This window comes from Conger conger, chromosome 3 (assembly GCF_963514075.1).
Source record: "Conger conger chromosome 3, fConCon1.1, whole genome shotgun sequence".
NCBI lineage: Eukaryota > Metazoa > Chordata > Actinopteri > Anguilliformes > Congridae > Conger > Conger conger.
In genome coordinates this window covers 58793511-58813655 of record NC_083762.1, presented here as the reverse complement: position 1 = coordinate 58813655, position 20145 = coordinate 58793511, and the positions used below count along the sequence as shown (strand labels likewise).

The 20145-nt window shown below is 41.8% G+C and overlaps 1 protein-coding gene across 1 annotated transcript in view; it reads left to right on the top strand.

Moving 5' to 3' along the window:
* Positions 1–4031: 4031 nt before the first annotated feature.
* gli2a (GLI family zinc finger 2a) overlaps positions 4032–20145 on the top strand; it is a 103928-nt gene continuing 87814 nt past the window's right edge. The window contains exon 1 of the mRNA XM_061234887.1: positions 4032–4563. The gene's annotated coding sequence lies outside the window, so the exon portion shown is untranslated. The remainder of the gene's footprint in view (positions 4564–20145) is intronic.

Genomic DNA, 20145 nt, shown 5'->3' with positions numbered 1-20145 from the left:
ACGTCGGGGCACCAAACACTTTTTAAACAAGTACGCGCATCCGACCTGCTGTGTTCGGCACACTATTCTTGCACGTGAACTCTTGAAGACTCCGAGGTCGTTGCTCTCAAGTCACCCCCGCCCTCAAGCGACGTCTGCCGATAAATAAGTGACAAAAGCCATTCATAGTCTGTGGTTCGCTCGGTGCGAAACCTAACAAAGTCGAACTTTTTATATTTTATTGCTATGTGTCAGTAAGCAAAGACGAAGTGACACCGAAGTACAACTAATGGGCGGTTGGTTACCGCGGAACCACATTTAACGTATGAACACAGAATAAAAAAGTGTCTGAACGAGATGGATCTAGTGGCACGCTGGCAATTAAACAGTCCTGAAACTTGCACGAATGAATAAATGAACGGAAAAGTCACACATATCAGTAGGCTAATATAGACCAGCCCTAAAGCATATAACATACCACGATATGCTTACATTTAATATAGGCAAAAATACTAGGCTATTATTATAACTAGGCTACACAACTGAAGAAGATAAGCTATGGCTTCTGGTTCATATAGCCAAATGATACAGTATGTGGCACGACTATGTCCATGCATGCTATGTACATGGGCTATAAATTATGGAAAAATAAGACTTGGCAGATGCTTTTGTAGGAAACCGCTCACAATGACATTATAGCGAACAGCAGATAAGGGAAATAACAGGAATGAGTAACAAATGAAGGAATGAAAACATACAGTGGGCTTCAGTTATTGGCACTCTTGTTAAATATGCACATAAAATACTGTACACTAAAAAGAAAACAGTTATTGACATGTTGGAAGCTTTATTTTAAAATATGTGTGAAGTGGTGTGTTTTTATTAATGATTCAATGGAATCAACCAAACTCTTACATTTTTCAAATAAATAATTTATGGCAAAGATGACAGGCATGGGTCTTTTCCTATAATTTCTGATAAGGTTAGAGAACTTTTGAGCATTCCTCCATGCAGAACTTTTCAGCATCATTGATATCCTTTGGTTTATGCTTATAGGCCCCCCTCTTCAGTTCAGAGCACAGGTTTCTGATGAGATTTAAGTCTGGAGACTGAACATGGAACATGGATGTTGTTTTCACTTAACAATTTCTGTGTGGATTTTGATCTATGTTTGTACCACGGCTCAGCGTCATAGCAGAGACAACCAGATTTTCTCCCCAAATTTCTTGGTACTTTGTTGAATTAAGTGTACCATGTATTATAAATAGTGCCCCGGACCACTTGCTGCAAAACATCTCCAAACCATCAATGACCCACCTCCATATTTGACAGTAGGTGTGATCTGCTTCTCCTTGTATGCATTCCTCTTTTACTAACAAATATGTTGATGGTTGTATGGTCAAAATGTTGGTCTCATCTGATCATAGCATTCTTACAGTCATAATTTCAATGATGTCTGGCAAACTACAGGTGCCATTTTATGGTTCTTTCCCACAAGATGCAACCAATATCCAATTCTTAAACTGTGGTCTGTGGGTTACTTATTGCTTCCCTCACCTTCCTCCTCACTATCCACGGGGACAAAGTGCACTTGCAGCCTCTTTCTGGTAAGTTTGCAACCATTCCATATGTTTACATTTTATTATTGCCCTTACAATGCTAAGTGGTATTCTTAACCCATTTATGTATTTTTTGTTCCTATTACCAAACTTGTAACAGCCAATTACCATCTGTCTCTTCTGCATTAACAGTTCTTTGGCATTTCCAATGTGGATGGAAGACAAGCGATTTTGCATGCTTGTTACCTACAGGAAGTGACACAATATAGTTCCTTTAGACTGAGATTAACTAAATTAAGTACAATTGTATTTGATTTCATTTACAATAATTGTTAGGAGTGATGTAATGAGAATAAATGTATTGAAATAAAATAATATGGTTTTCCTATATGTTTAAACATAACATATAGATTATTATCTGTGTTGTTTTCTGAATACAGCCTTTTTCTTAATTCTGGAGCTCACTGTATTATAATAAATATATGTATGTAGCCTACACTGTAAAACAGGTGTTTAGAGGTGTTTTATATCCAAACAGTAGTTTGGATTATGGGTACAAATTATGGGCAGTTTCAGTCTCTGCCTGATCCCACAAAAAAAGTTTTAAAACACATTTAGATTTTTAAACAGGATTTTCAAGTGTTACAGAGATGTGTTTGAACTTGTGTTCAAATCCTAAACATTTAGTATTACAGTGTAATACAACGTTGCGTATCAAATAATGTAGACAACATTTTTGTTTTTGTATTGGTTTATTTGATATATATTCATATTTGCGTATATCGTATATACTATCTGTTTCACAATGCACGTAAACATTTGATCATTCATATATTTATTTCAACTTCTCAGTGAGACTCACCTGGACAAATAAATGATATATTAACATATAATACAGGCATGGATACATTTCCACATTAGTTCATTAATTATTTCATATTCGTTTATTCTATTTTGTAAGGAAAAATTCTCAGATGATATACCTTGCTGTAACCTGAAAATTCATAATCCCGTCAACACTTTTTTGCCGATTTTATTTTTATAATGCCTTTCCTTGTCATTCCACTAGATGTCACTGTTTTGCATAAAATGTTCGTTTGAAGAACCCAAACTCGGTCCGTTGCAACTTTCCAGCATGGAATGGTCACGTTTAAGCATGGGTGGACCACGAGCTTGCATAGTTCATTTAAGATGCGTAAACATAGGCTACTGAAGTAACTAGCCTATAATATACAAAAACAAATGTCTTCTCTCTTTTCTCTCATGGACACACGAACACTGAGTTATGGCGGATGTATTGTTCTAAGTCATCAGGCTACAATTATTTAATGGGGTAATTAAGCCTATTATTTTTTCAGAAAAGCAATATTCACATAAAACGGAAAGAGAAAGAGGTTCATAGTTGTAGGCTACATTAAAAAAAACTCTTAACTTTGCGCACCTAAGCGCATAATTTAGCCTAATGTCATTTTTTAATTAATGCACTCATGCAGCAATCCCGTAGGCTATAACACATTATAGCCTAGTTCAAACTTTGATTAACCTAAATAGGCCTAATCGCCGTATTTATAACACTATTTCATTATTTAAACGTCCCAGCAAATATAGCCTATTTTATTTTCGGAGGATACAGAAGAATATCATTAGTCCTATTCAGTTTCACTCATAATGTCATGTAGGTCTACCTGCGTTTTCTTTTCAGATAGTATAAACATGTCAAAGTTACGATAGAATTTGCCTTATTGTTGTGAAACATAGATTCCTGGAAAACTGTAGCCTATGTTCAAACTGCTTTTTGAAAATCACTAGGCCTAATAACTAATAAAAACAATATCCTATAATAACCTACTCCTAAACAGAGTTAATTTAAAGTTTTGTCATGTTTATTATAAATTTTTTTATACAGCATAGCCTAGCCGAATTCATGCTGTTTGTAATCAGAACTGTAATAAACTGCCATCAATTACAGGCTTAATTAGCCTACTCAAAATTAGGCCAACATTTAACAGTAGTCATTAGCCAAAATCAGGATTTGGTATAGCTACAAATCAATAGAATTGGTGAATAATCATACAATATAATTAATAGCAATTAATGTATAGCATATATGGACATGGCTGTATTAAGAACGGTTTAAAATAAAACATAGAGCCTATAGTTTACAGGCCTAGGATGTATTCACGAATTTAAAGAACCTTACTGCATAACGGTCTAAACGGCACGTGTGTATTTCAATAACCTGTTAAGAGAGGAGGGAATCGATTCACATATATCGCTTTAATGATATAGCTTTTAGCCTATGTGTGTACGTAAATAAAGGGGCTAGTCTACGCTACACTCTCCACTCCAGCCGCAGCAAATCCCCTGAAATGGAAGAATAATGAAACTTTAGCTAACTTTTCCCCCAGCCTCGCTGCTGAATTCAGCTAGCCCGGCCCATCTGCTGTAGCAAATGGTTGAACTCACCAGGGAAGTAGTGGGGAATGAGAGACAGAGGGGGAGAGAGACACACAGAGAAAGAGAGAGGGGTACCGGACTGAAAACAGATCAGCCTGAAGATCTCACAACTGCACGTCCAAATAGCAACCGACAGTAAAAATAGTCTCTGTCCTTTTTATCCATGTTTTATGGTCTGTAAACGTATAACCCGTGAGTTTTTTTGTTTGAGGATGAACGGTTAGAAAACTTTGTAAATTCGGGATGATGGATTGCAAAAGTTAGCGCGAGACGCATTAGACGCTGTTGTGAACTATATGAATGATCTCCGAAAAATCACTAAGTTGCTTCGAAGTTTTAAAAGTATACCATAAATCGTATTTTTTCTTTATATTTAGTTTCGATTCAAAAGTAGATGGATTTTCTCATCACGTTCCAGGGGACATGTTTCTTGCTGCTTTTTGATCGAGAAAACATCCCGTAAATAAAGAGTTTGAGTTCGCCTGAAGAATCCAGAGTAAAGATTCATTGGACGGAATTGAGAGACATCGAAGTCAAATTGCTGCCGTCAGGACACATCTACTCAAAGGTAAATAAACGAAACGATTATCTTTAAAATGTTATGTTAATTGTGTTGTCTAGCTAGTACGATGGTCTAACTTAGCCAACGTTAACTGTTATTACCCTAAAGGAAATATGTAGGCTAGCTATCACTTTTTGCACGTCAAAAATGCAATACTGGAATGCGTTTTACGGATTTTATGCAATAGGCTATAATCTAGAATACATTTGATTGAATATTATTGCCAGTAAGCAGTCGATGTATTTATGCGGTCAATTGTGTTGGAGTAGAGGTGAAGCCTCTGGTCACTTTTCAGATCTTATTAGCACTTTCAACTTATTTGACATTGGAATTTCAAAAATTCTGTCATGCAACTTGATCCATATGTGAAGAGACTTGATCAAAAAGGTCTTGTGCGCCAATCCCATTAACGGCTTGTGCTCCAAAAAGTTTTCTCAGTGATTCTCAGATTGTGATCCGCACAGTGTGATCAATCCCACGCGTAGGACACCATTTACTGGTAAACAGACATGGCCGTTTCCATGTACTGTAAGAATAAAATGTTTGGTCGCCTCTGATTTACCAATGCAACACAAAACTTGCGTCAAGTCAGGTTTAGGCTACAGATTTAGTCGTTTTTAAAATGCTTTTTAAGGAACGCAAGGACAATTCAGGTGTTCCATAAAGTTACATTCTGTTTGCAAACATTTGGAGATAACGTGTTCGATGACATGGCTGACTTGGCTGTTGTAATTTTGTAAAACAAAAACATTTATTACTGCTGAAATTAAATTTCAGAAATGAGTGAGTGATTCTCTTTGAAAATGGGGAAACGGCTTCTGTCGTGCAACTTTTGTGGAAGGCACGCTCGTTTTTCTGCCCTGAACAATGTTAAGTATTGTGGTAACTAACAGAACAAACGGAAACATCTCTTCCTCGGCGCTAAGATCGAGGTTTTAGAGAGTACTTGAGGATACCCCCTGCACATCCAGCATAACGACACACGGCGCTCAGCCACTTTCATTATGTAAATAAAGATTCCAACAATTATGTCCTAAGTGCCCGGAGTTCAGTGGCGTTAAAGCGGTCGGCTCTAAATCTCTTGGGTCAGCAAGGTAGCGTGCTAATTGTTGAAAGTTTGTGGGCTCGCCATCGGTTCACTGTTTGCATTTCCAGGCCGAAAATCAACAAATACTCCATCCGTTTTTTGTGCGCCTACTGACATGTTTACTGTAGGGGTTTCCTTTAAAGTCCTAATAAACGGGAATTAACATTAATGATCCCATCTAGATATTTGACACCACAGTTAAATTAGAAATGAGAGAAAATCTTAAAGCCTGTAGCTGCCTGTAACATTTGCGCCCGCGTGTACACACACATTGGCTTATACAATCATGAACACTGCCTGCATTTTAAACATTTAAAAACTTTTTCTCGTCTTAATAAATAATACTGAGGATAACTTAGTGGACACATAAGCAAGAATATCCCTATCTTTATTTAAGGTGAACAATGCATGAATAAAAGTAAAATACATTTAGAGCTCATTGGTTAAAAAATTTTTTCTGAGAGTTTCATTACTTTTTTAAACAACTAATTATATGGAGATCTTAAACAAGAGATGAAAAAAATAAGTAGGCCTGTATAATCTCTGGGTGCATAAAATCCTTCTAATCACTGTGCAAATGGCTTAAAAAAATAAGAAAATACAAAAAAGGGGGGAAGAAGTAAAAGGAGATGTAGGAAAAGCTCAGTTCAATTCCTGTGGAAAAAAGGAGAGAGTTGGTGGGAAGTGTGTTTTTTTTATGTGACAGCCCGGCTGTGGCCATTAGCATAAGAAAAAAAAAGTTTTAGTGCATTTGCCATTGTGCGAGATGAAGAGTTCCAGCAGTCAGGGAGGAGGGAGTGAAAAGATGTGAGAGGATGATGGGCTATTCAGATTATTCAGGCAGGCCGGGGCTGCGGTCATCAGGCCCGGGACCCGTGATGGGAATGTCACTTTCATCTCCCCAACCGCCATTCTACCGCCATTTTCACACGTTCCCCTCCAGCCAGCCTTTATTGATCGGGGTTTTCTTCTCTGGAAATCTGTGGAAAATTTAATGAACCAAATGCTGTAAAAAAAAAAAAAAAAAGGAGGGGTGGGGGTCGGCTTTTTTAAGTGTCCGAAAAAAGCGGAGTAATACCAATGAAGCCTGGTATGCGGGAAGAAGAAGAAGAAGAAGAAGGGATTGGGAAAGTCTGAAAGAGAAGTGAGTTAATACTCCCTGCTGGGGTTGATTCAAAAGTTAAGACAAGGACGGGATTCTAAACTGCCCCTACGGGCATGAACACTGTACCAATTAAGCTATTTAACACTGGGTGTCATTTAGAGAGTCCAGCCAGAGATAATAAACCCCTCTCAGACTGACCCCAAGGAGAGACAGACCGCCTAATGCCACATGCATTAAAAGTGCAACCTGATCACTGTGGCCTTTTCACATTTGCATGTTTTCAAGAGATCAGGTTCCCGATTCATATTTTTTCAAAAGTGCGTGTGTTTTGTGTGGTTGTAGTATATGTTTCACAATCTGGTATTGTTTGCTAAAATTAGATGTTGGTCTTGATTGTCAGGACTGCATGTGGACTTCAGATATTTGAAGAGATGGCTGGTTATTTTGAGGATATTAAGGCAATAATAGACATTCAAATAAAAAAATAAAAAAATCTGTTTTATGTTAATGGCCACTTTGAAATAATATTTTTGCCACATCTGTGTATTATGTTTAAGGGCTATAAATCACGCTTTTGAATATAATATGGTCCCCATTGGCATAACTGGAAAAGACTGCATTTTTTCCACAATGTTTGAACATGAGCAGAAGCAAAAATACTGCTTGTCTTTATTTGACCTGCTGGTTTCACAGTTTGGACGTGCATAAAAATCTGGCAATTAAAGCTATAAATACTAGCAATACATATTTCTATAATGTGTGTTATAGCAATGATGTCAGCTAATCTGGAAATTCTCTTTGCAGTGTAAACCAGCGGGAAGAAAATCTGTCCACCTCCATAAAACACTGTGTGTAGTTTGTTGTTTCCTAAATGTAGCTGAATCCAATTGCTTTGGATGCACACAAACATTTCAGTTTGCCTTTAAAATGTATATATCAAAGGTACACTACTCCACTCTATCTCAAATACATTTCTTATCGCTACATTTTGATATTATTTTGTACAGAGACCACATGCAATTAATAATCTATATTCACTTGCACAAAAGAATCTCACAAGTGACTGATTTGTGAACAACCAAAAAAAATAGTTCTAATTAATATCCACACTTTGGTGAGAGAACTGCTCTAACAGGACACTACTGTAGGCACTTTTCAGAGGGCAAAAGAGACCGGGCGCAAAGAGCCCAGGCTTGCAGTTCACTACGACACGTGAGCGCTGCCCTGTGTGCGGAGTGCTATGTTAATTAACCCTTATCTGAGCAGTTTACACACTGATGTGTGCGCCATGTGAAAAAGAGCATCGTCCCTAAAGAGCACAGCGATCTGTGTCCAGGCCTCTTTCTGCCCGGGACAATGCAATATGTCAGCCGGCAGGGACCTCGCGGTTTTCCGCCCGCACAGGGAACTGCACGGACGGCTGAAGTACACTTGTGTCAGGTTTTGAATTGATTGAGATTTAATGGCCATTTAGTGGCTGTGAAAAGCAGTGCGGTTTGGAGCTTGTCTCGCGTGTCTTCTAGTGGAAAGAGGGAAAAAAAACAAAAAAAAAAAAACAGGGAGAGATGTTTCAGAGCAGCAGTTGCCACAATCATTGTCAATTTCAAAGAGCGATCTTTAAACCCCCATCTCTTGAGCTTGACTTGGACGGCCGCATTTTTCCTAGCTGGCCTCACAAGGCCCCGCGCGTCTGTGGGTAATTAGCGGCACTTCATATCTGAGAAATCAGAGAAGGGAAAAAACACACCTCGCGGTTTTTATTTCTCGGCCAAACTGTCTTACAGCTGAGCACTTTTATCCAGAGTTATGTCATACTGGGCTGGGTTTTTACTTCTTTTATCAAAGACAGCCCCTGTCTATTAAAATAAAAAGACCGGAATATTAAATTAAAAAGCAATTGAAGTCACATACGCCAAAGTAACTAAGAATTAACCGCCAGGGGTGAGCGACCTCATTAGTCGTTTGAAACGGTCCAAGTTTTTCAAACGAAAAGTGCGCAATTACAGAGAGTGTAGCATATGTTGAGGCAGTTTCTCGGAGGAAACGACTTTTCCACGTTTCCGGCTAAAAATCGGCAAGATCCAATGCGTTCTGAAACCCACTCTGTTCATCCATACTCCTGCCTGTGTGGCGTTTTCCATCTACAAAGCTTAGACCTCCAGTCACAACTGTATGACAAGAGTGCCATTACCCTTTTTTCTCATATTCTGAGAGAATTCACCAAGCTCAGGGTCCCAAGCGGTCCCACACAGTTCTACATGGTCCCAGACGGTCCTACACGGTCCCACACTGAGCATCATTAGGCTCAGTGCGAGAGAGGGCTTCTCCCTGGGCACCTCAAGACCTTTTACACATCACGCATCCACTCTCAACCAATACCATGCAAGGAAAACTTGTTCTGAATTCAGTTGATACTGTGCGCATTAAATATAGGTCCCATGCCGAACAGCATGAACTCATGCGAACAGCATGAACTATTTGTGCCTTTTTGTCCTCACAAGGCCACCGTGAACCGAACGGAGATTGTGTGGGATATAGGATAGCAGTCTTCTGGGGAGTTCCTGGATTGCTTGTACATTTTTGTTTGATTTAGTTAAAACATACAGTCTGCTGGGCCTACACACTCTAACTTGTGGAAAATGTGGAAAAGCTGTGGTTCCTGTCATAGTTGTGGGCATACGAATGTTCCTAGCTTTGGGAGTATGCTAAAGTTCCTAGCTTTGAGAGCATGTCCCAAGGTTTGAGCACCTCATTTGTCTTGTAGTGGAAAATATTGTGTCATTAATAACAATTCATTGTGTATATTATTTAACCCCAGATTCAGACAAATCTGAAGATATTAAGAATGAAAATGCAGTGTTTAAATAATGCTGAGATACCTCCGGGTCTACACTGTCAGTTTCTGACATGACACTGGACTTTGTGAGAAGTGGCCTAGCCCAGCTGGAAGTAGAGATGAGTCAGAATATTCCAATATTCATGTCAACATTTTTTTGGGAATCAGTAATTGCCATTTATTTTGGCCTCTAATTACAATAAACAGCAGTGAAGAAGCATCTGTATGAGGTTTTGTGGTGTGAAACATTTCCCAAGCACTGTTCACAGACAGCAGACAGCAGACGTGGTGCAGTTTTAACAATGTTTCTAGCAAGGTGGTTGCCAAACTTGAAACCCTTGATTCAATTAAAAAAAAAGGCAGACTTAAAGAAATGTCAAAGTAATTATTACGGCACAACACTTGAACACCAGTCACATGTGATTTCATTGCTGCCAGCTAGAATTAAGAAGTAAATGAATAAATTAATATATAAAATCCTATGAAAAGGGATTTTCCACAGTTCAATTGTAGAATAGAGAAGAAGTATGACATTGCCTTAGTCTATCAGGGCTCTACACTAATATATTAGGATATTAATATATAAGGAGCACATGTGACTGTAGAGGCACCCTGTCTACTGAAACTTCAGCAGGTAGTGACCCCACCCCACCTCGGTATCATCATAGCATCTAAAAACCCATCACTGGACTTCACATCTCTATACCCATGGTCTGGCTCCCTGTTACTCAAATCATGGTCCACGAGGGCTGAGAACTGCTGGTTATTCACCTTCGCTTTACCTGGGAGTGAGGACAGTCTGGCCAATCAGGAGCACTAACTGTTCAGTTAATTACCTGGAAAAAACAGAGAACCGGGTTTGGATTTGAAGGTGTGGTTCATCCTTGAGTAGAACAGGTCTGAATTCTGTAGCTCTACAGACCAGACCTGGGTCAAATATGTCATTGTTCTTTTGGGATTCAAGTATTTTTCTGAACTTGGTTGATCTTGCCTGGTGCAACTGAGCCAACCAAGAGGTCCAGAAGGCGTGGTTTGCACTTTTTGAGAGTATTACATAGGTTCCAATTCACCAGACAAGCATAGTAAACTGTAGAAAAGTATTTGAATCGAAAACAATTATGTATTTGACTCAGACACTATTCGGCTTTTCTCTCCTTCTTACACCCAAAAAATAACTGGTGGGGATTTCATTTACAGTTTTGTATTTCCAGGAAAAAAGCTCACACAGACAGGGCTTGATAAAATTGTCCAGTGGGTTGCTGCTTCTAACACGAGACTGCTGGTGCTAATGTAACTCGTTATGCAAACGGGTTGCTACGGCAAAAGGAGGCATAATGAATTATGTTAATTTTGTGTCTTGTGAGCGGAGTGAGAGATGTTAGTTCACTAAAGAGAGAGAGAGAGTGAGAGAGAGAGAGAGAGAGAGACATGGTGAAAATGGGCGGGGGAAAGCCTGTTAGAGCTGCGTGGACTTTGCAAAAAAAACTTTGGCGAGCGTCGAACTGGCAGCGTTTAATCCCGCCATTTTTCACCTTTGTGTAAACTGCATTACTCATCCTGCTTGGCTGTGAGATAGGGATGGATATCATCCTAATGTAGTCCCATCATCCCAACAAATAAAATACATCTGCTTCAGTTCAAACATGTACTGTACTCTTCATAAGCAGGGTGTGTCTTTAAACAATGCTTTATTTTTCTCTGCCCTACATACAGCTAGGAGTGCATTAAGTAGTGCTGGATAACCTCATAACTTCAGCATAATGTTGCTTGCTTAAGACAATCGTTTGTGATAATTGTCAGGTGACAAGAAAATTAATGTTAAAAAAATTATGTCTAACAAGTATGTGCAGTACTGTAAATCCAAAACTAAACATAAATATTTATTAAATTAATGAAATGGAAGCATTTACTTTTCAGAATATGGACAAATAATTTAATAATTACATTTTTATGTGACCCTGGAAGATAAACCAGAAAGTTACTCTAGGAGACAGGCAGGGGCTGAGCAACAGCATTCCCTGTTTCTCGCAGTCACTCCGGTAGACGGACAATGTCTCCTTTTTGACTCCACCCACACCCATGCCAGTGAGGAGAGAGAGAGAATTAAACAGATGAAATCGTACACAGTTTACGCGCTGTTTAATGCATACCATCAGCAGTCCACCTCCACACTGCCTGACTCGCACTGCTTTGCTTCAAACAGTGATTTAGTGGGTCAGAGAGGGGTCAGCCTCAGAGTTTGCTGAGGACAGAGCTCTTAATTTATTTCATTTCCTAATCTAAAATAAACAGAAGAGGAAAATGGTGGTGGGTGAGGACACGTGGGAGGAGGGGGGTTTCACCGTTTTATCTGTCTGTGGTTGCACATATTCAGCTTAGTTGTTTGGCTTGAGACTGACCACACATGACTCAACAGTAACCTGGTCTCTTTCTCTCTTCAAACACGCATACACTTTACATTGCTGGGAGACATCAAATTCTGGTATATAAAGTATTAATTCATAGAACAGTTAGCCTAGCCTCCAGGTTGTTCTGCTCTGCTCAGTGCAGAAGAGACTGCAAGAATGCAGGAGAGACTGCAAACTTGCACGTTTTGGTGGATTCGCTGGGTCCCCAGCCTGTAGAACTCAGTAAGTATATATGCAATGACAAGAATCAAAAAGATTCAAAAGAATCAAAAGAATCAAGGACTGATTAGGCCTGGCCCTTTAAGAGTTAAGAGTTAGAGTCGGTGTTCATAGTGGCAGTCTCTGTTGTTTGGCAGCGATTCATAAGTCAATTAATTCCTGAAAAGCACTTCGTAACCAGACAATCACAGAGCAAACAAACTCATATAAAAAAATAAAAAATAAATAGAATTGTCAGATAATTACACACACATTTTTTCAAGCTTTGATTTTTAACTTGTTTTCCCAAATCAAAGCAGTCAGTGGGGACCTTGGTAGCATCACCAACGGGATTCAGATATCTGAGAATAATTCCAGATTCATATCGGGCAAACTCATGAAGTGAAAACTTACAGTAAGCCGGGCCCCCAAAGCGCCAGAGCACCCGGCCCCGCCCTGTCCCCTGCACGCGTGGGACGTGTTCCTCATGGCGCGCGTGCACCCAGCGCCAACCGCTGAAAAAGCACTGAAAAGCTGCCAGGCCGCAGACTCCTAACACAGACTCGCTAACAGACAGGACGACCAATCTAACATGTGGTACTTAAGAAGCCATGTGTTAGTCTTTAGCAATCAAACGCCTCTCCCCCCACACGCACCCTCTTCCCCCAGACACAAAGTCCTGGCCTCAGCTTCACTAAACCCCCGCTGATGACTTTTTTGGGGTGCTGTCAGGAACAGGCAGGGGTTTCAGTTGAGACCCCTCTGACCTCAAAGAGGAGGATGAGGATCTCAATCATGACTGCAGGCCCCCAGCCCCCCTGGACCCCCTCGCTTCAGTACTGTATTGTATGTAGCGGTGCAAACTGCCTTACTGCTATGGGTGTGCAGGCCAGGCTAAAATCCCAGTCTAATAGCCTTGTGAAGGGCAAATATTTGAATATTCATCACACTGTTTCAAATACACTTACAATAGTACAAGTAATTAAATATTAAATATATACCAGATAAAAAGGTAACACTTTATTTTACAGCCTGTTAATTACCTAGTATTTACTATAAATACCTGGTACTTATTAGGTAACTGTTTTGATTTCAGAGGTAAGCACTATGAAACCGGCTGTAAAAGTATTTACATAGTGCTTGCATATGGTATTTACTGACTTTTTTGTTTCATAGTATGTACCACTGATATCAAAGTAGTTACCTAATAATTGCACAAGTAGTTATGTACGTACCCAGTATATACTAGGTTATTAACTGGCGGTAAAATAAAGCATTACCAATAAAAATTAAATATATCAAATTGCTACAAAGGAAATATTCAAACGGGAAACGTGCAGCACTATTCAAATATTGCTCCGCCCGACTTCTTAAGAAGTGGTTTAAGCCAACCTCCAATAGGCAGTTCTGTTTTTGTAGCCTGTGCAGTGTGTCCCTGAACAGAGCTGCTGTTAGCCCGGCACACACCACTACTTGGTGCTCAGGACAGGAGCTTAATTAAGGAGTTAACTTGGTGCTAAATGGGGTGGGGGGGGAGACATGCTTTTATCTGTAATTTGGTGAAGTGGGGCTTGCCCCACGTTATTTTTTGAGTGCGGCCGTCACCTCACACCCCGGCTCTGCTTCACACGGGCGCGATACGCTGGGTGGGGCCTCCCCATTATCACACTCACAGCCGCACATTACTGGGAGGAAGAGGGCCAACGTCACGCCCGCTCACGTAATTAACCGCCAACTGCAGCGCAGATGACAGTTGAAAGCGAGTAGTAGAAACCAAGCCTCCATATGGAGACAGGGTAAAGGGTTTCCAAATGAAGGACAGGACTACGACTTTCTGACTGCGCTTTCGCAGTGAGCGTGATCCAAAATTTAGTGTAGTGCGAAAAATGTCTGTACCACAGCAAAGAAGTGCTTTAGTTGTCTGGAAAGACACGCGCCCATCAAGCCAATTGGCACTTTAATCAGAGCACAAAAGCATGAGGAGGAGTGAGCCGGACAGTTTACAGGCAGGAAGTGATGTAATAAAAGAAAAAAAGTGGAAACTGAACCAGAGGCAAAAACTGAATAAAAAATACAAGGAGAGGCGCGGAAATCGGCAGCCGCCTTCCAGAGCACGCATTTCAGCGCCCTGAGCGATGTTTTAACATTTAACGTAACTGACCAAATACATAACTCCAGATGAAGCAGTGGGAAGTGTTCAAAAATTCATTTTGCATTAAAGTGCATATTTAAAGCGCTCTTCCAGTACACAACAACTGATGGGAGAGTGAACCGTCTCTTGTCTTCATCATGTGGATGAGCCACGGGCGCTTTTGGACAGCGTGCTGGTCTACAGTCCGTATGTATTTGGACAGTAGTACAATTTCTGTACTTGTGGCTCTGTACTCCTAGAATCAAGACCAGAACTGAAAGCTTCATTATACCTGCACTAAGGAAGTGATTGAATACATTTGACTAATGAGAAACAGCTAAGAAGCCAACTGTCCGGTTACTTTTGGTCCCCTAAAATGGGGCGATTGTGTATAAAAAGGGATGAAATTCCTACGCAGATCGATGTAAGTAACCTAAAATCAGAGTGACAGTCTCTATTTTAACCTCATATTCATTTCAAATCTAATGTGCTGGAGTACAGACCCAAGAGAAAATGCACCACTGTCCAAATACTTAGGGACTGCACCGTAAAGGCAGCTCTGTGTTAATGACACCAACCAGAGAACCTATAAACCAGCTCCTGACCAAATGGCGCTAGGAACAACCAAATGGCATCAGTGGAAATTGAATCCTGGGTGTGGGGTGAAGACGGCAGCTGTTTTTCACACTTTCACAGAGACCCTTTCTGAACCCAGTTCCTCCTCCAGGAACAGCACAGGTTTCTCCCACGGAAACTGCCTTTTAAACTACTGAAACGTGTAAACTGAAGAGGTAAAATAACTACGCCGCGACTACATCGTGTTACGTACATTTCTGACCGATGTTTCCTTGCTGCCATGCAGAAATTCCAGTAAATTCCATTAGCGGTCTAGATTGACAAAGATTAAATCAGTCGTATCAAATTTGACTGTAGGTGGGTGGGTGGTGGCGTACGCGTGTGACATTGTGGTGATTGAGTTGATATTTTTCCTTCACTGTAAGGTCCTTTGAGAAGACTATTACAGAGTATTATTATAATTATATATTTTGTGTTATTACTGTGGGTTATCGCATTACTCTGGGCTGGAGCGAAGTCCAGAAGTCTCCCGGGGAGGCGAGCTTTGGCGTGTGTCTGCGGCGATTACTCCACGGCCTGATTCAGAGAGACAGGCTAAATCCTACCGCCAGCGCGCTCTTTCCTGCTCTGGGCCGAGGGCTCTGAACTCCACATCTGTTTGACATCGCCGGGGCCCAGAGGAGCTCACCCACAGGATATTGCATTTGCAGGCAGGGGGTGCGATCCTATCCACAGGGCCCTCCACTCCCCCAAACACCCACACTGCCCTCCCACCCTCCTCACTTCGCACAGGTCGAGCCCTGAGGAAGAGCACCTCGGATGTTCTCTCGTCACCGTTCGTCAGTTGGTCGACTCCGTCTGACAACGCGTGACTCGGGCAGGCGAGTGTCTCCTCTCAGACGTCTCCGTGTCCGTGCCAAACCGTTGACTAACGTGAGACCGGCCATTTTTTTTTTGTCCAGAAACTGAATTCCTTCAGAAACCTGAGGCCCCCTCGAAAGCCAGCATCACAGGAGGGATGTTTTTTATGGGAAGACTGATTCACGCCCGAGACGCATTCAGACTCTTGTCTGCCTGCGTCTCAACTTGTTGTCTGCCAGAACCCCCATGTAACTCGAGTCATGTACACAGGAGGTGCCCGGGTTCCAGGAAATCCAACCACCTTTGTATTTAAATTCATTAAGGAAGCTTTGTTGAACCCTGGACACCTTCGTGGGCTTTGTGTTTAATCAGGCGCTAGCCAACTTTGAAGACAATGCCCTCGACGCATTCCGAGGCTTAACGGCAGATTCTTCTCCCGTTCATTCAGAAATACCAGCAGCTTTAATCACAGACTTTCACAATGTATGACAATGGCTTTTAACAGTAGTAAAACTGAATAATAATTTAGTTTTACACAAGAAGAGAACACATTTCCAAATAAAATCTGAGCCCTTTTATGGTGTTAAAATTTACCATATTTCCATGTTTTCATTTTTTAAAAGCACATATGGCAGAATTTAAGGGAATGATGTCAAATCAAAAGACCAGGTTAGATTTTTTTCCGATATTACTGTTCCAATAAAAACACTAAGTTGCACACTGTGCTCTTTGGCAGGAGAAGTTTAACCTCAATCTAAACCGAAATAAGATGCGGCATTACATGTACTTACACTAGTTTAATGGGGGACAAACTATGCAGGGATTATCAGAGAGTAGTAAGAGCTGAGGAATCTGCATTGCGTGCGGCGGATGATTTCACAACGTTACCTTTCAGAGCTCACTCAAAGTAATTTGTTCGTATGACAGGTAGCCGTGTAATTACTCATAGCGGGATGTTTCAGCGTGTGACACAGCCGTTCGGCTCTTCGGAAAAGCGCTGCACCCGGATTGCCAAGGCATTCATTTCGGAGACAGAGAGGAGGGAAGCCCCCTTTTCTATCGCTGTCCGGATCTCCACGGCCCACAACTCCGCCGTCTTGTTTATTTTCAAAGCAGAAGTGCCGTGCGTTCTGTGCTTTCCGCTAAAAAACTTTCGCCCGTTTTCCCCAAAGCACTCCACCGAGAAGGAGGATGCGATAATTTTGTCACGGCCTCACAGAGGCCTTGACAGTGATGTATGGTTTCAAAGTTTCGTCCTTGGGAATAAAAATAAGTAAATAAATAAAAATAGCGGTTTGTGAAAACTAGGATCGTACGAAAAGGTTTTCGTGGCGCTCTTAAAAAGCTGAGAGGAAGTCCACATCGGTCTAGCCGCAGCGGTTAGGCCTGGCCTTGCAGAAAAACCAGCTGCATTTTGTCTGAATTAACTGGCTGGGGTTTTTTTTTTTCACACAGGAAATGGGCTGGACCGTGGGCAGGCCGAATAGCGGCGCTCAGTCACTGCAGCCCGTCTGCGGGGGAACGGGACGAGGAGTATCGTAACACCCGACAGCTGTCCACCTGCAAATTAAATAGCGCTGACCTTAGAATCCCCCCATGTGGGGACTGACTAATAGCTCTTAAACCAAGCCTCTCCCCCCTAGGCCAGAGAAAAACCTCCGCGCGGCAAACGTACGGAACCGCCTGTCATGCGCACCCATTTACGGGCTTATCTGCGATCTGGGTTTATAAGAGGCTGTTTCCTGTGCAAATGAGCCTCCTTCAAATACAGTAAAAGCGCAATGTTTAAATTTTTTAATTGGGTGTTCACTTTTTCCTATGGAACGAGGGAACTCGAGTAAGGCTCTATAAATACTGTGGGCTTCTATATATATTTTACGGGTACGATTATTTCTTAAAATGCAGGTTTTTCCCTGGGCCTATGTAATTCAGGTTAAGCGTCGACATATGAGTGCCGCGCCGTGAAGTGAACGCATCAGAGACTCCGCCAGCCCGGTGTAGCTGGCGGGAAACGCGCTGGTGGAGGGACAGAATGCGAGAGGCGCGGGTCGAGGAAGGCCCCCACTGGCTTTATCTCCCACTAAATCCACCCTATTCACCGGCTTCCTGCACTGTATAGGGTCTTCATTGTGATCCAGTCATGTGTTGAGAGTGGGTTTGCTAATTGTTGCTGTTTCCAGCCACTCCTAAAAGAATGTTCCACCCCTCCACCCCCTGTTAGCGTGAAAGACAGAGCTCCTTTCACCCCATTGGCTCGTATGCTGCCGGGCACCCCGGTGGCCGTGGTGACGGCAAATGAGTACAGGACTGCGGCGTATCATATTTTCAAAAGCAAACCAATTGCTGTTACCATTTTTTGTCGACCATTTCCTGTCTTGGTCTGAAGATCCAACAAACCACAAAAAAAAACACAGCAGCCAGGGTATTGATCCGAGAGGGTAATTTCAGTAAACGTACATCAATGTTGAAATAAACAAGGAGCTTCAAATGCATTTCCTGTAAATCAGGCCTTTCTGGGAAAGAAATGACAACGAAAAAACAAGGCTGGAGGGTTCGGGTGAAACGAAATACGACAAATCTCCACAGACGGTCGACGTCCCAAACAGCTAAAGGCCTGAGTCAGTAATACGACTTCTGAGAAGCTATAAAATAACTGTGGGAAGGCTGTGGGACACCGCAACATTTGCAGTTTGTTCACTTTTTCTGTATAATTAATGACATTTTTGTTATTTACCGGCATAAATCATTGTTACCTGTATCCCGTCGGTGTGGGTGTATTAGCTCACCTCGGTCACCACATCCAAACGTTTGATATGTGAGACGCTATTAAAGAAAAAAAAAAAGACTCTGTGTTTGAAGACTGCACAGAGGCAGTAACACAGAACTCTGTGAAAGTGCTGACATCATTAACTCTTTTTTTAGGTGTGTGTTTGTGGAGGGGGGGTGGGTCATACCTGCATCAAACTGCAGGAGTTGTTATTGAGCCAGGAGTACAGGGAGGCCTGATATCTGTCTGCATTCCTGTCTTGTCCCGGGGAAAGGAGAGCTGGGGAACGATAGTGCGGGGTGGGGTGGGGTGGGGAGTGTTTGGTGGAGGGGCACTCTCAGTAGAACAGGGTGCTAAAACAAACACATGCCGGATTTCAATACAATGATGCAGGGGGTGGGCTGGAAGTGGGGCAGTTTGAGGAACTGTTGTCCTTGTTGATGAACTTTCTCGGGGGGCTCGGTCCGTATGGCCGGGCGCCGTAGCGTGGCGATTCCTCACCAGCTTGCCGAAAAACAACAATGGCCGACAGGGAGAGAGAGAATGTGATTGGGGGGGAGCGTTTGTGTTGTAGCTGCCTGACCTTTTGGGTCTCATCGCACCTGTTTTTGGTGACCGTCCTCACCCTGTTATGTTCTCACAATGTTTTGTGAATGTTGCAACATTGCAGCGACTGTTTTGTGTTAGCTAGTTAGTTAGTTTCTCCTGCAGATCGCAAGCTTTCAATAGCATGAAATAAGGAGACTTTAAAGACCATCCTTTTCCATCCTTACCTAAGATATACATTGACTGGTCATAAATATCACATAGTTACACATCCACTCCCTGTCAGACCTGAGTCAAATTTGTAATTGTTTTGGATTCAAATACTTTTCTGAGCTCAACTGATCTTACCTGGCGCAATCGACCAGCAGGAAGGGTTTGAGTATTTCATAGGTTCCAATACAACAGACAAGCTCAGTAAAGCGTAGAAAAGTATTTTAATCCAAAATAATTACATATGAAGTTTAGGTCTGTAATTTGACATTGAAGCACAAATGCACAAACATAGACAGTGGGACAGAGGTAAAATGAACCAGGTGTAATTCTCCTTTGCCTTTTACGTAGATCATATTTATGTTACATATTCATCTTTAAGCTACCTCTGTAGAATAGCAGCCCTCCTCTGTGTCAGGCCAAGAACCTCTGAATGGCCAACTGGGGCTTCAGAGGTGTCGTTAAACTAGAGATTTAACAGTCAAACACATTAGCACGACTGATCTTCAATAACGAGCTCACAGATAGGCCAGGGAATTGGGTGGGGGGTGGGTGTAGGCGCATTCTTGAATGACACTACATTCATTTGCCGCATCTATCACCTTCAAAGAGAAGGAGCTCTCACACCTGTTCCGCCTCCTCAAAGTGATCGCGGCTGTAAAGAAACACACAAAGCTGTCCGTCACGCGTTGGGCCTCCGTGCGCTTTAGCTGCAGAACCCAGAGCGAATGCTGTAACAAACTCATCTTCCCCACAGTTTCGCGCCACGGTCGTGACCTAATGCGAGAAAAATGCGATTGTTTTCCGTCGGACTGAAAACAGTAAAGGAGGTGGGTTGGGATTAGAAAGAGTCATTTTAGGTT